Here is a 15,486-nt window from a genome sequence, read left to right as displayed (position 1 = left end):
AGGAGCATTAACGCCAAGACCAGATTATTGCTGACTGCTTTAGCCTAGGAGGGGGTGAGGGAGAATCGCGTATGATGAGGGGATTTCTAGTGGGGCCACCAGCCGTGTGGCAGACTGAAGACCAACAGCAACTTCTCCTGCCTGCCAGGCCATAAATTCAGAGAAAGGAGCCCGCCTCTGCGTCTTGCGAGGCCAGCTCCTTCTCCTGGTGTCCTCCCACTGTAATATGATTCCAGAGCACCAAGGGCATTTAAATCAGCACAAGGTGACAGAAACAAGTCCGCAGAAGAAACCTGCTCATTCACAGATAAGCACATTTACCCAAGTATGGAGAATCGTTTAGAATCATTTGAAACTAAATGAACTGTCAGTACAGACTGGACGATAGCTACTTGAGATAAAAATTGTGAAGTTCGTTCTGCCTCACCTAGGCAGAATAAACACAAAATTAAACCCGCTCGACAGCACTTAAAAATGCCTTAGTTGGCTTTGATGATGTGAGGGATGAAAGATTAATTTTCCTCCGAAAAAGGGTTTGTCATATAATAGCCAGTAGTACTAATCATTAGAAATAATTACAAATGGAACATAAATAGATTCAAAGAATCATAAAAATAAGAACTTAAAAAATTTATGAGCTGTCATCCTTTACTAAACTGTACATAATTTGGCAATTTTTTAATAACTTGACAGCACTATAATACAACCAGGGGTTGTAGAATAAATCATTTCTGTTTCTCACTACTGAAAACATAACCCAAAGCTTTTTACTAATCCCACTCAGCTTTGTTCCAATACAGGGAAGGTTGTGTTCAACCATATCCAGAATGTAATGAAATAATTCTAAGATAAACCCTAGAGTAAAAGATGTTATCTATTTTCTGTTCTAAATAAATCTTATGAATTGAATATGCCTGGTTTAGAATCCTCTTATTTCCAGAAAAAATAATTATACTGTAGTCCTTAGTTATTTTATGCTAGCCCCCAAATTGCTTGTGTACCATCATGTTCCCTTCTCCCAGCACTGCCTTGAATTCCTGGGGAATGAATGACTGCAGTAACCATGCGCTGTTTTGTGAACGCTTTCCTATGAATTAGGTATCCATGTATATTTTGCTGGGATTTCGGTTGCTTTTGATCTGAACCTATCAGAATAATTTTACAAAGACTTTGTTAACAACTTACCAGAATAATAAGTTCTTCATAAAATAATTTCACTTATTTTTCTAGTAACACAGATTTACGGATAATCTATCCTTTACCAGCTCCCAATAAGATAAAACATATGACATTAAAGAGTAATTTGGATATTCTACTGACTTTATATTTTGGCAATGTTTTATGCCCCATTTGCCTGAAAGCTCATTAGATTAGTGCAACACCATGTTTTAATGCAAATAGGTTCAGACTTATTTTTCCAAGTTGAGCCCTGCTTATTTTCTGTATTTTCATGCTTGAGTTAATAAATTGCAAAGTTTCCCTCTTCTGTTTGCTCTGTTTTTCTTTATATACCATTTGTTGGAGGTTCTCTATTTTAAGAGAGAGGGAGGAGATGCAAAGTAAATTATCCCCTTGGGCTTGTGAAATAATGTGTGCCTGTCTACAATGTGCGATCTCAATCATTTCTTATATTTTACTGAGCCTTCAATTTGTGATAAATGTATGCCCTAAAACTAACACATCAATAGGAAAGAAGCCAGAAAACAGTGGGTGAAGTGTGCCTGGCAAGGACACCAATGGGAAGTACATCCTCTCAGTCAATATAATCACTATGGCAACACAGGTATGAAGACTAGTACAGCTCCGAGCCTAGTAAGAGTCATCATGCCCCAGCATGACCCCGGAAGTCCTCCAAATTTCCCTTCAGGACCTGGTATGTTTTCAAAAACTGAGCTGTACTTTGAACTTCTTCCTGGTCATCTAGCTCCACCCTCCTTGTAATTATCAATAGGTTTCACTTGAAGATGACTAAAATTTATACTTTCTTATTGAATAACTTTTAGATCAGAATAAATCAAAGTTTCATGTCAATGAGTCTTGTTATCTGGTCAGTGGTCTCAGTTCTCTGCATTTTTGAGGCATTTGAGTCACCTTAGTTATGAGGGTTGAAATAAACACACAAATTAGTTATCTCTCCTCCCACCTCCCCACTATGCTTTAGTCATTACCGTATTTCCCTAAGTATAAGACGCTCCCATGTATAAGATGCACCTTAATTTGGGGGCCCAAAATTTGGGGGGAAAATGTATTACATAAAGTTATTGAACTCAAATTTTATTCATCATAAAATCCATACAATTCCTCATCACTGTCAGAACTCCCATCCATTAGCTTGTCCTCATCTGTGTCTGATAACGAATCACTATCTTCAACAATGAGCACAAAAACAAGCATGAAAAAGTGGGAAATGCAAATTTAAAAATCTACAACCACTGTATAAGATGCACCCAGTTTTAAGACCCCAAATTTTTCGGGAAAAGGTGCATCTTATACCTGGGAAAATACGGTAATATAAACGTCAACTGCACACTTTCTGAAGTATCTGAACTACCTTTCTCTTTCCTCACTGAGTTTACAAACCCTTCACTATCTCCCTGGCCTACATCTGCCTCAGCACCTGCTGGAGGGCTTGCCCTTGGCCTCCTAGCTCTCACCTCATCCTGACCACAGTAGACAGTACTGCCTGACCCCCGTGTAGCCAGCAATCATATGCCACCTCTCTTTGCATTCCTCTTTGCATTATCTGATTTTTCATGAAGTGTGCTTTTGTTCCCCAATGGGAAAGCATGTACCTATAACAAGTCAAATCTGTATACTTCACAGTACCCTAAAAAGAGTACATGCTCAACCAGGCGGTGGTGCAGTGCGTAGAGCATCAGCCTGGGATGCTGAGGATCCAGGTTCAACACCCTAAGGTCACTGGCTTGAGTGTAGGCTCATCCAGCTTGAGTGTGGCCTCGAGAACATGGTCTCAGGCTTGAGTGTGAGATCATAGACATGACCCCAAGGCCGCTGACTTGAGCCCAAGGTTGCTGGCTTGAGAAAGGGGTCACTGGCTTGGCTGAAGCCCCTCAGTCAAGGCACAAATGAGAAAGAAACCAATGAACAACTAAGGTGCTGCAACTATGAGTTAATGCTTCTCATCTCTCTCCCTCCCTGTCTGTCTGTCTCTCTCTCTAAAAAAATAAAGAGTATGTACTCAACAAATTCATGTTAGTTTATTAACTTCCCTTATTTTACAGACACAATTTAGATAAAACAAGAACAAGAAGCTTTGTACCTTTTCTGCCTATTATGTTAAATTCTTATCTAGGTCCTGGCTGGGTGGCTCAGTGATTGAGCATCTGCTTAAACTATAAATGTCCTGAGTTCAATTCCTGGTCAGGGCACACAGGAGAAGCATCTATTCTTCACCTCTCCCCCTCCTCTCTCTCTCTTTCTCTCTCTTCCTTCCGCTCCAGTCATGGCTCAATTGGTTTAAGTACATTGGCCCCAGGCACTGAGGATGGCTCTGTGGAGCCTCTACCTCAGGCACTAAAAATAGCTCAGTTGTGAGCAAGGCCTCAAATGGGCAGAGCATCGGCTCTAGATGGAGGTTGCTGGGTGAATCCCAGTTGGGGTGTATGTGGTAGTCTATCTCCCCTCCTTTCAATTGGAAAGAAGAAAAAAAATTATATCTATCATCCACACCCATATTGTTTTTTCCAAATTAGTTTTTTTTTTCCCTAGGACATTTAAAAAAATCAACTCAATTTTACCACAGTTCTAAAAACTGAATTTTGACTACCGTAACTTTACCAGTCCCTAAGGAAAACTTTAAAAAGCCCTTCCCACACCTTCTTCCCCATTAGGGCTGTCTTCATTAAACCTTGGAAATTTCCAGTCATTTTTATATTTTGGTCATTCTTGGTTATCCTACAAGTTGGAAAACTACAAAATTTCATTCAACCACTTATTATCAGTTTAATACTCTCATGCCTAGCGTGCCATGGTTAATTTTTCTGTGTTCCTTAAGACAATGGTCAGTCAAGTATAGCCACAAGAGGAGACAGAGAGAGGCTGGGACACAGAAAGGCACACAAACACAAAGTTTATTATACTCACCGGTCCTAAAGGGGAGTCACTGTGTGCCACAGAGAGTCTCAGGGGAAGAACCAGGTTTTGGTCAGGTGGCAAAAGACAAGAGCGAGAGGAATTCTTAGGCCATGACTTTTGTGTTTTTCCATACAAGACACAGCTAGACAGGGTAAACAGCTTAGGCCTGCTTGATCTGGATAATTTCAGGACACTCTGAGCTACAGGAGTGGTCTCTAGTCACCTAGTACCTGGCAACTAGAGTTGCCTCCTGGGGCGTATGGGCCAGGCAGAGGAAGAAAGACTCCAGCTTGGTTAGCTTACATCACCAGAGGCATGCTACTGCTGAGTCCTTGCTAGCTAAATATTGGCCAGCCCCAGGAGAGGCAGTCCCTCCTCAGCCAGAAAGAGTATTTCTTTTAAGATGTCAAAAGATCATAATACACAGAACATAAAAATATATACATGCACCTGACCAGGTGGTGGCGCAGTGGATAGAGCATCGGACTAGGATGCAGAGGACCCAGGTTCGAAACCCCAAGGTCGCCAGCTTGAGTGCAGGCTCACCTGGTTTGAGCAAGGTTCACCAGCTTGAGCCCAAGGTCACTGGCCCAAGCAAGGGGTTACTTGGTCTACTGTAGCTCCCTGGTCAAGCTACATATGAGAAAGCAATCAATGAACAACTAAGGAGCCACAACAAAGAATTGATGCTTCTCATCTCTCTCCATTCTTGTCTGTCTGTCCCTATCTCTGTCCCTCTCTCTGTCCTCTGCCTCTGTCTCTGTCTCTGTCACACACACACACACACACACACACACACACACACACACACACATACACACACACGCACTCAATACATTCAGGAGCACACAACGTCAGTAAATGAGATGGACATCAGCATCATCCGGTACACGAGTAACTGGACTCTGGATTCAGATGGCCTGACTCAAACATCAGCTCACTGTCTGTGGGATGTTGGGCAAGCTACTTAATCTCTCTGTAAGTCATCTTCCTCCAGAAAACAAAGCACAACCTATAGTGTTGTCTGTAGGATTAAATAAGATGAGGTATATAAAGCACTCAGACCCACACCTGTACAAGGGGACAGTAATTTTTTTAAAAAAAAAATAATTAAGTATGTTAAAGGCGGAATGGGAATTGATCCAGAAGACGGAACAAAGAACTGAGTCAGGCACCAGGGGCAGTAAGTAGCCCCACACCAAAACACTGTATGGGATCCAGCACGGAGCCCGAAAGCAAGGTTCCCCAAGATTCACTTTTGTCTTGAACAATTTTAGCCATCAAAGTAGTACCTTTTATTACTTAGGTCTTTACAGTCATTTTTTTAAATATATGTTTTTCTGAAATGAGAGCAGGGAGGCAGAGAGATAGATTCCTGCATATGCCCAACCAGGATCCACCTGCCATGCCCACTAGGGGGTGATGTTCTGCCCATCTGGGCCACTACACTGTTGCAACCTGAGCCATTCTCTGAGCCTGAGGCAGAGGCCATAGAGCCATCCTCAGCGCCTGGGCCAACTTTGCTCCAATGGAGCCTTGGCTGTGGGAGGGGGAGAGAGAGACAGAGAGGAAGGAGAGGGGGAGGGGTAGAGAAGCAGATGGGTGTTTCTCCTGTGTGCCCTGGCCAGGAATTGAACCTGGGACTTCCACACGCCAGGCTGATGCTCTACTGCTTACAGTCATTTTCTAAAAATAACTTCAAATCCCTATTTACAGTATAGTAAATAGAGTTTACTATTTCTTTCTTTTTTTATTAAAGATTTTATTTATTGGTGCTGGCTGGTTGGCTCAGTGGTAGAGCATCAGCCTGGCATGCTGGAGTCCTGGGTTCGATTCCTGGCCAGGGCACACAGGAGAAGCGCCCATCTGCTTCTCCACCCTTCCTCCACTCCTTCCTCTCTCTCTCTCTCTTCCCCTCCCACAGCCAAGGCTCCATTGGAGCAAAGTTGGCCTGGGTGCTGAGGATGGCTCTGTGGCCTCTGCCTCAGGTGCAAGAATGGCTCTGGTTGCAACAGAGCGATGCCCCAGATGGGCAGAGCATGGCACCCAGGTGAGCATGCCGGGTGAATCCCGGTCGGGTGCATGCGGGAGTCTGTCTAACTGCCTCACCGTTTTCAACTTCAGAAAAATAATAAAAAAAAAAGACTTTATTTATTGATTTTCAGGGAGAGGAGTGGGAGAGAAAGAAAGGGGGAGGGAGGAGTGGGAAGCATCAACTCATCATAGCAGTTGCTTCTTGTATGTGCCCTCACTGGGTAAGCCTGGGGTTTTGAACCAGTGACCTTCAGCATTTCAGGTTGATGCTTTCTCCACTGCACCAGACAGATCAGGCCAGAGTTTACTATTTCTATTTTGTGAAGAACGAAATTAAATCTCAGTGGGGTTAGCATGAACTGTCCCCATCACTAGTAAATGACTTGTCTGAACACGTATCTCAGGACTCTTCCCACCACACCAGTCTGAGTCAAATAAACCGCTCTCTTCCCCCAGTTGCATCATTGATTCCCATTTAGATTCAGAATCCCTAGAGCTGTGCTGGCCGGTATTATAACCACTAGCTACATGTGTGCTGGCCATGGGGCTAGCACTTGCATGTTGAAATGATAATACTTCAGAAATAAATGAATATATTATAAAAATTAGCTCCCCCTGTGTCTGTTTTTTTCCATTACCACTAGACATTTGTTAAATGCAGCAGCATTATATTTCTACTGTGATGAGCTATAAGAGTCACCAGAACCTGAAAGCTATGCTCCCTCCCCACACCTTGTGCCCAGCGCTCTTCATTGCTGCAGTAATACTCAAGTTAATGTGACTGAGACATAACTCTGAGGCTGATTAATCAGTAGTGCCTTTGTAAGAAGCAATTGTCTCTCACCATATATCACTTCAGTAGAGCAGATTGGTGTTTCCCTTACCCCACTACAGCCCCAGGGAGTAGCATTTGCTCAATACCTGAGACACTAATGCAGAGCTGTTAACTAAAATAATTTCTTTCCAGTTAACATAAGCAATAGAAGACTATGAACACTAATTCTTTTCAGACTATCATCATGAAGAAAAGTATCTGAAAAAAATGGGCATATTACCGAAAGGTCAACTACTGTTAACAAAGTTCATTTTACTTGGCATCTCCATGTCACAGTTTTCTTTCTGACTCAAGAACCGATTGCTAGGAGTACTTTAAAGTTCTGTAGGTAGATGGAATAGAAATGGGTTATAACATTTTTACCTGCTAACTAAGCATTGAAATGTTCACAGTGTCAAATGGGAAATTAATAATTACATTACTTTTTACCACTGAATGTCTGTCAAAGAGAACTAAACCGTGTCAAGCAGAAGCAAAGGACAAAAAATGGAAGTATCTGTGACACTATGTCTGGTCTCTGCGTAAAACAGAAAAGCAAAGACAAGTTCAATATGTTCCTCCCAAAGTTAATACACATAAATTACTAATGTAATAAGACCAATGAAATTAATTTACTATTCAGCCTGCCTTTATATAGCAAGAAATAAATTTTGTCACATTAAAATGCAGAGAGATTTAAGTCAAACAAGGGTAAAAGTCTCAGGTCAGAAATTAAACTTCGCCTGACCTGTGGTGGCGCAGTGGATAAAGCGTCGACCTGGAAATGCTGAGGTCGCCGGTTCGAAACCCTGGGCTTGCCTGGTCAAGGCACATATGGGAGTTGATGCTTCCAGCTCCTCCCCCCCTTCTCTCTCTCTGTCTCTCCTCTCTCTCTCTCTCTCTCTCTCTCTCTCTCTCTCTCTCTCTGTCTCTCCCTCTCCTCTCTAAAATGAATAAATAAAAAATAAATTTAAAAAAAAAAAAAGAACAGAAATTAAACTTCTATAAGACAGATTCATCCTTACCTGTGTAATATCCATTTTCACACTAGTGAGAGTAAGTCAAGTCAAATTTCCAACTAGTTACTAAGGGAATTCAAAACATTGATGCTTTAGATTATCTGTTCACACCAGAGTGCCATGGCCCCTTGTGAATTCACTAAATGGTGATCCAGCCAGTTGCCAACAGTATGCCCAGTAGCCGTGGCCCTCGCTGATATTCACATGCAGGGGCTGGTTCACATTAGATTCAGACGATGGTAAAAAATTACAGAGCCAAAAACTGGTGGGCCATTCCTTTATTCTAGCCTTGTACCTGGCAGGCGAGTAAAAACACAAAGGGCACCAAAACTACTCACACATTCTCCAGTTCCACAACCAGGAGAATCTTTTCCAGTTTTCTCTAGAATCAAAGGCCCCCACCAGTTCAGTCACCTCTGGTTCCCCATCTGCACACCTTCTTCTTTCTCCTCTCTGCACAAACTGGCTTCTCCTTCAGCACCCTGCCATCTTGACTTTTTTCTTTCTCAGCACACTTTCTCCCTGCTCTCACTCTGCAAAACCATGGCCTCCTTCTTCTTTCTTCTTAAAACTTTTTGGTGTGAAACTCCTCCTCCAGCAACATTAGCATAACAATGGCCTTTCCCAAGCAGGAAGGTAACTAGCAGTTTCACCTGACAGCGTGCCATTCAGGTGGGCAGTGGCCATTTTTAACAATAAAAGTGAGCAAAATCAAATAACACAAATTTTACAAACTTATTTGCCCAACACCAACCTCAAGTGTTTAACTATAAAAGATTATATCCTCAAGGGTTTTGTGAACATACAGACAAGTTTATTTATAATTAAGTAACCCCTATGTGATTTGATTTGTGAGCAACCAGACAGATCCCTTCAGTGAAAAATATTTTATCAATGGATTCTGAAAGTTCCTCCTTAGTAAAGTCATCCATAAAATCCTTGTCCTTACCATCAGCATTTTGGAAATGAATCTTAATCACTTACTGATCAGGATGGTTGTATCAGGCAGCCTCTTTTATAATCTGAAATGAAGAAAGGAAGGAGATAGACCTTAAAATTTATAGAAAATAGGGTTCTATTTCAGAGGAACTAGAAATAGGAGGCAGAGGTGCTTTAAAAAAACCCACATCATTCTTCAATATTTTCCTCAGAAAAAGAAGTAAATAGTCTTGAAAAGATGGCCAGGATCTCAGGTTCACCCTTATGAATCATGTTAAAGACAAATGTATACTTTGCATTGATCGTTGGCTTAAACTCCAATAGATCATCCCCTTAAGTCTCTGATGCTAAATAAAACATTTTTAAGAATACCGAAGAGCTTAGCGTTGTAAAGGAAATTCACCTGGGTAACAATTTCAAGATGCCAAGAGTCTCAGAGCCTTGCTTTTATCACCAGCTGAAAAGCCAATAAGTCTTAATTGTCTCTAAACAATCTCCAGCTGTGTAGCCTCCTTTCCATGCAGAATTTTTATAAAGGAAAGGCCCATAAAATAGTTTGCTAAGCGTTGTATTTATGCTGGGATTTAAATTTCAATTACAAAGAGAAATTATATCTCCCATTTGATGCAAATGCATTTGAACATGTTATGACTATAAAAGCAAAACCTGCTTAATCCTCTCATAAACTTAGTAATTTTATAAAACTTGTATTGTTTCCTATACATAAGATATGGATGACAATCAGCATTCCAAACAGTAGCTCAAGTCAGAAACACAACACTTCATAATATTCTCAGTGTTTTAACCTTCCATTTACTATGTGTAACAAGCAGAGTGAAATATGCCTCCCATATTTCAAAAGTGAAAATAGGAGTTTATTATTTTACAAATCCGGGATCTCTCAGATCTAATGTTCTACACAAAAGGCATTTAGAACTATATTTTATACTTAAGTTAGCACACCAATATTTCCTTAAGCCTCTCCTAGTTTGCAGTATAAATCTAAACATTTGAAAAACTACAAAACACTTCTTTCAGTGCTTGAAACACTCCCATTGTTATGGAAATCTAATAGCCCTTCAATTCTCCCTCTAATCACAAATCAAAGTGGAGCACTTTGGTTGGAAATAATTTGCCACTACCATCCCTCGGACCTACGGGTTAATAAGCATTCCCTAAGCAATAATGTGGAAAGACCACAACTCCAGGGAAGATGGAAAGAATTTGCATTATGAGGTGGGTGGAGATTCTATTCTCCGGAGGAAATGAAAATGCCAGGGGAAAGGATTTGATGGTCCCTTTGACCCGCATCCACAAATTCAGACCCATTTCTAAATTAGAGACACATTTCCTTTCCTCGGCACTTACTTCCCTCCTCTGGAACAGGAAGCTTTGAGAATGCCCAAAAGGATGAGCTCCTCAGCCACCTGCAATTCTTCCATCTTCCTGCTTCCACAGGGCACAGGATTAAATGTTAGAGATTTGTAGGGAGTGAGGAGTCAAGAGGATTGGGAATGAAGGCAAAAGAGCTTTCTGCCAAACCTCTTTTACTGAGCACACATTTTCCCAGAAATATTAAGGTTGGTGGTAAAGAATTACAGTATTTATTCATGTTAGTGTTTTAGGAAAGTTTTCTGAATAATATACATGTGGCATATAAGAAAGGAGGATATTGACAAGAAATCTAAAAATAGAATCTGCTTTACTGCCTTGCTCACTATTTCTAAGGAGAATGCAAGCTCTTGTTCTTAAACTTGTGGAGTTATCTTTGCTTCAAAACGTGGCATGAAGGAAAAGCTGCCATTCACTGACTATGTAACAAAGAAAATTCAACACAGTGTGCCAAGACATTATGCAGTAGGTGGTTTTAACATGGGAAGCTTTTATCACGGGAAAGTAGAAACCCCATTACCGCCTAAGTTAATAACTGCAACCTACATATGAATTTTAGCAGAGCCTTGTATATTTTTAAAGAATAAGAAAGATCATTTGGCTTTCCTTTTATGAACCGGGCCAAATAATCAGTTGCCAATGCTTTTCTTTTCCCTCTTTTTTTTTTTTTTTTTTTTTTGTTCTATTCCCTCAGAAAAGAGAAGGCAACAATCATATAGTTCTATAAGGTTGACGCCACATGAATGGACTAAATTCACAAGGATGGAATTTTTTCACGCGGGCAAGGGCCTCCCAGCACTGTTGGCAAAGATTAATATTGGGAGTAAGAAGACCACAGGCTACTTGATAAATTTTGTTTCAAACACTGTCTCTAAAGAATGATTTCAACAAAGCCAGAACAAAATCCATCTTTTTAATTTGTAGTCACACCATGTAAATCAGGCTTTTACGGAAACGCATCAGTCCCTGGGGAATGATTAGGGAATTGATGACACAGACATACTTCTGACAGTGCTGCTAAGTGCCAGGCGGAAAGAGGTCCGCTCTCCCGCCGGCCCACCTGCTCCGGCCAGGTAAGGGACACAAAGTGGTGGCGGAATGAACTTCCAGCAGGAGCAGGGCACTGACCGCTGTAGGCCTCAAACCACCGGTGTGTCTCTGCTGTTTTCCCACGTTCTTGCTCACAGAAAACAGCAAAGCCCTCAATAAACATCTATTGACCAGCTTTGCCAACCCTCTACTACCCTTACTGGAACACTGTGTGTCTGAGGGACATGCGAAGGGACCTTGCCATGATGTCACTGTACTTTGTTCTTTGTGTTCTAAAGGGTATACATCATTCCTGTGACTGTCTATGGGTACCTCCAGAGGCTTATTTCTAATGAAACGGGGGGTGTACTGGTCTGGACATCAGCAGCACTAAATCAGCTGAACACAGGCTGTTCAGGTGATTCCCTGTAACAGTCCTGAGTGAGGAGCCTTTGCTTTGAAGCTCTGTGAGAACAAGAACCGGATGGGCTGAAAGGAATGTCACCCTTGCAATTAAATACACCACAGACATTTGCAATGGTTAACTCAACTATCAATTCACAAAGCAGAATACAAATAATACCCACAGACATGGCAGTTGGCACCTAATGTTTAGCTGCCAATCATTTTTCAATAAGATACTGACAAAATTCTAGCCATACAAAGCTAGGATAATGTTTCTGCCCTAGCTAAAAACAAGATCTTCTCCCATAATTTATTGGTTCTTTGTAATTTAAATTAATGTTAGCATTCAGTACCCCCAAAAAACTGTTCTAATTCTGGAGAACACGGTTTTTAAAATTTACATTAGAATGTTTTAGACTAGAGTAACATGGAAACATATGTCCACCCACTATGGCTGGCTCATGTTAAGGAAGAGAGGGTGGGAAATAGGGAGAGTGGTGGGGAGAGAGAGAGAAAAGAAGCAAAGAAGAAAAGAAAGAAAAGGAAAAGGAAGGGGGGGGGAGAAAGAAGAAGGAAGGAAGGAAGGAAGGAAGGAAGGAAGGAAGGAAGGAAGGAAGGAAGGAAGGAAGGAAGGAAGGAAGGAAGGTCAGACAGACAAGGAGGGGGAAGGGGAGGGCAGGGGAGGAGAGGGGAAGTGAGGGGAGGGGAGGGGAGGAGAGAAGGGAGAGGAGAGGAAAGGAGGGGAGAGGGAGGGGAAGGGGGAGGAGAGGAGGGAAAGGGAGGAGAGGAGAGGAGGGGGAGGAGAGGAGAGGAGGGGGAGGAGAGGAGAGGAGGGGGAGGAGAGGAGGGGAGGGGAGAGGGAGGGGAGGGGGAGGAGAGGAGGGGAGGGGAGAGGGAAGGAGAGGGGAAGGAGAGGAGGGAAGGGGAGAGAGGAGAAGAGGGGGAGGAGAGGAGAGGAGGGGAGAGGGAGGGGAGGGGGAGGAGAGGTGAGGAGGGGGAGGAGAGGAGGGGAGAGGAAAAAGAAAGAAGAGGGTGGGAGGCAGGCAGGGAGGGAGGCAAGGAGGGAGGGAGAGAGGGGAAAGGGGCTGCAGGTCTGCATGTCATCTAGTCAGCCTCTCATCCCCCTGCTGCCCTAACTTTCCTGGTCCTTGAACCCCTCCCTTTCGCCCTGTGCCCCTGCTCCTGTTCTGCTGTCCCCTCCCAGCACCTAGGTGTAGATTCATTTCCTGTGTTTTTACCTCAGCACTGTTTATCTGGGACCTGACTTAACACCCTCTCACTGAGCTCCAATGTGTGAGACCATGGGATGGAGGCACCCAGGACCTCATACCACACTGAGTCCCTGTGACCACCTAGAAGGCGACACTCTCTTCCCAACTCCTACGTGGGGGAAGGACTAGGCAAGAGACTGCAGAATGAGACGTTCGGTGAGACAGGGAAAGCCAACTGTTGGCCCTGCCTTTCTAAGTGCCATCTGTTGTAGGAATTGGAAGTTTAAACTTTATGACATCTAGCCCGATGTAGTCCCTGGGACCTCAAGCCTAGAAGATTACTAGAAGCATCAGCTCTCTAAAACATGGGACCTAACAGAATCTCACTACTTATAACCCAGCCTTCATATTCACCTCAACCATAGCCTTTCCCCAACTCCTTCCACAACTGTCTCATTCTAGGCCCACTTTCTGGTTTCTAACAGGTTTTCCACTGGGATCAGAGCTCTGCCCTGATGGCTAATGACGGCCTGCAATGCTAACAGCATGCCTCATCTCTGACAGTCCTCTTATCCAGCATGGAACCTCACTGCTGTCACCTGCTGTCTTGGGATCCAGCCTCCATCCAGACTGAGCCTTGGTACCAAAACACTACCACCTCACAGATGTTAGCACAGGTAGTCCCGGGTTACAAACAAGCTAGGTTCTGTAGTTTTGTTTTTAAGTTTAATTTTAATGTAAATTGGAACAGGTACATTTGTCTATTAAATGCAATTTAGATATTTGTCTTAAGATAATATTTATTTTTAACTGTCTTCCATATAAATACTTAAAAATTTTCAAATACAACCTTAAACAATCGTGGATAATACAGAAGGTGATAGACTTGTTGGAGAGGATGGGGTTGGTGTTAGAGAGTCAGGGTTTGACTGCAGCTGGAGCCAGTTTCTTGAAGTAGGCATCAAGGGAACTTTGTACAGGGCTTGCCTTTTTCTCATCATAAATGGCTGTGTAGCATCTCAGGCCTTTGGTAACTATATGGTAAACTTTGGTGAACCTCTCTGTATTAGGATCTTACTTCTCTAACTTTGTCATTCCTGCTTCAATAAGATGGAAAGCACCAGCTAACTCTTTCGTAGAAAACTTTTTTGGTTCTGGAGTTTCTAGGTCCCTGTTTTCTTCCCTAAATGCTATCATCTTCTGCTCTAGTTCCAAAGGTCTTTATTGGTTAGTTCTTTGCCATGGGAATCAAGTAACTCTGTGATATCATTTTCAATGATATCTAATTGCAGTTGACTACCAGTAACTCTTACGGCACAAGTCATATGTAAGTCAGATATTTGTAACTTGGAGACTTACTGTATCATGGAAACCAAAAAATTCAATTCCAATTATGCAGTCAGAATTCTTAAATATCAATACCAGGCCTTGCTTCCTTGAACACTATGAATGACCTACTACTTCTCTGCTGGCCTTAACCCTCCAACCCTCCTACAAAGTCAGTCCCCACATCCCTGATCCTGCCTTTTGGTAGCTTCCTCCTCTTTCCTTCCCACTACATCTCCTGGTGAAGTCAACATGGATTATAACAAAGATATTAGGAGAATGTTTTTGTCCAAGAGTGAAAACAGATTTCAGATTTTAGATGAACAGTATTACTGATGATGAAACAAGGTCTGGAGATAAATATCTTTTGCATAGAGTCAAGGAACTTGAAGGTAAACATGTAACAAGAGTCTCTGCACAAATGCTGAGCCCCCTCGTCACATTAGAGATGTGATAGAAAGGAAGAGAGTGTGCAAGTGGACAGCGGGTAGAGAGATATGGCCTGGAGGTTGGTGGGTGGGGTAGGGAGAATTTGAAAATGGCCCCGTGATCTCTAATCCCTAATATCTCATGATGGTGTTATATTATATCACATAAAGGATTTGCAGATATATGTAAGTGTTTTACTCAGCTGACCTTAAAATAGGGCAATTATCCAAATGAGCCCTCTAAAAACAGAAAGTTTTCTCCAGTCAATCACAGAAAAGGAAGTCAGAAAGTAGAATCACAGAGAGGACTCAGGACATACATAGTTCTCTGTTTCTCATTTGAAGAAATAGGAAGCCAGCCTGACCTGTGGTGGCGTAGTGGATAAAGTGTCAACCTGGAAACGCTGAGGTCGCTGGATCGAAACCCTGGGCTTGCCTGGTCAAGGCACATATGGGAGTTGATGCTTCCTGCTCCTCCCCCCTTCTCTCTCTCTGTCTCTCTCTCTCCCTCTCTCTCTCCTCTCTAAAAATGAATAAATAAAATAAAAATAAATTTACCTGTTCTTTAAAAAGAAAAAGAAGTAGGGAGCCACATGAAAAAGACCTGAGAGCAGTTTCCAGAAGGTGAGATGAGCCTCCTTCCAATAAGCAGCAAAAGGACAGGGCCTCAGTCATACAACCACAATGAACTGAATTCTACTAAGGATAAGAATAAACCTGGAAGCATATCTTCTCCCCAAAACCTCCAGAAAAGAGCCGAGCCCAGACAATACTTGTAAAACCTTGAGCAGAAG

The sequence above is a fragment of the Saccopteryx bilineata genome, chromosome 12, assembly GCF_036850765.1.
Source record: "Saccopteryx bilineata isolate mSacBil1 chromosome 12, mSacBil1_pri_phased_curated, whole genome shotgun sequence".
Classification (NCBI taxonomy): domain Eukaryota; kingdom Metazoa; phylum Chordata; class Mammalia; order Chiroptera; family Emballonuridae; genus Saccopteryx; species Saccopteryx bilineata.
This window is presented reverse-complemented; position numbering follows the sequence as displayed.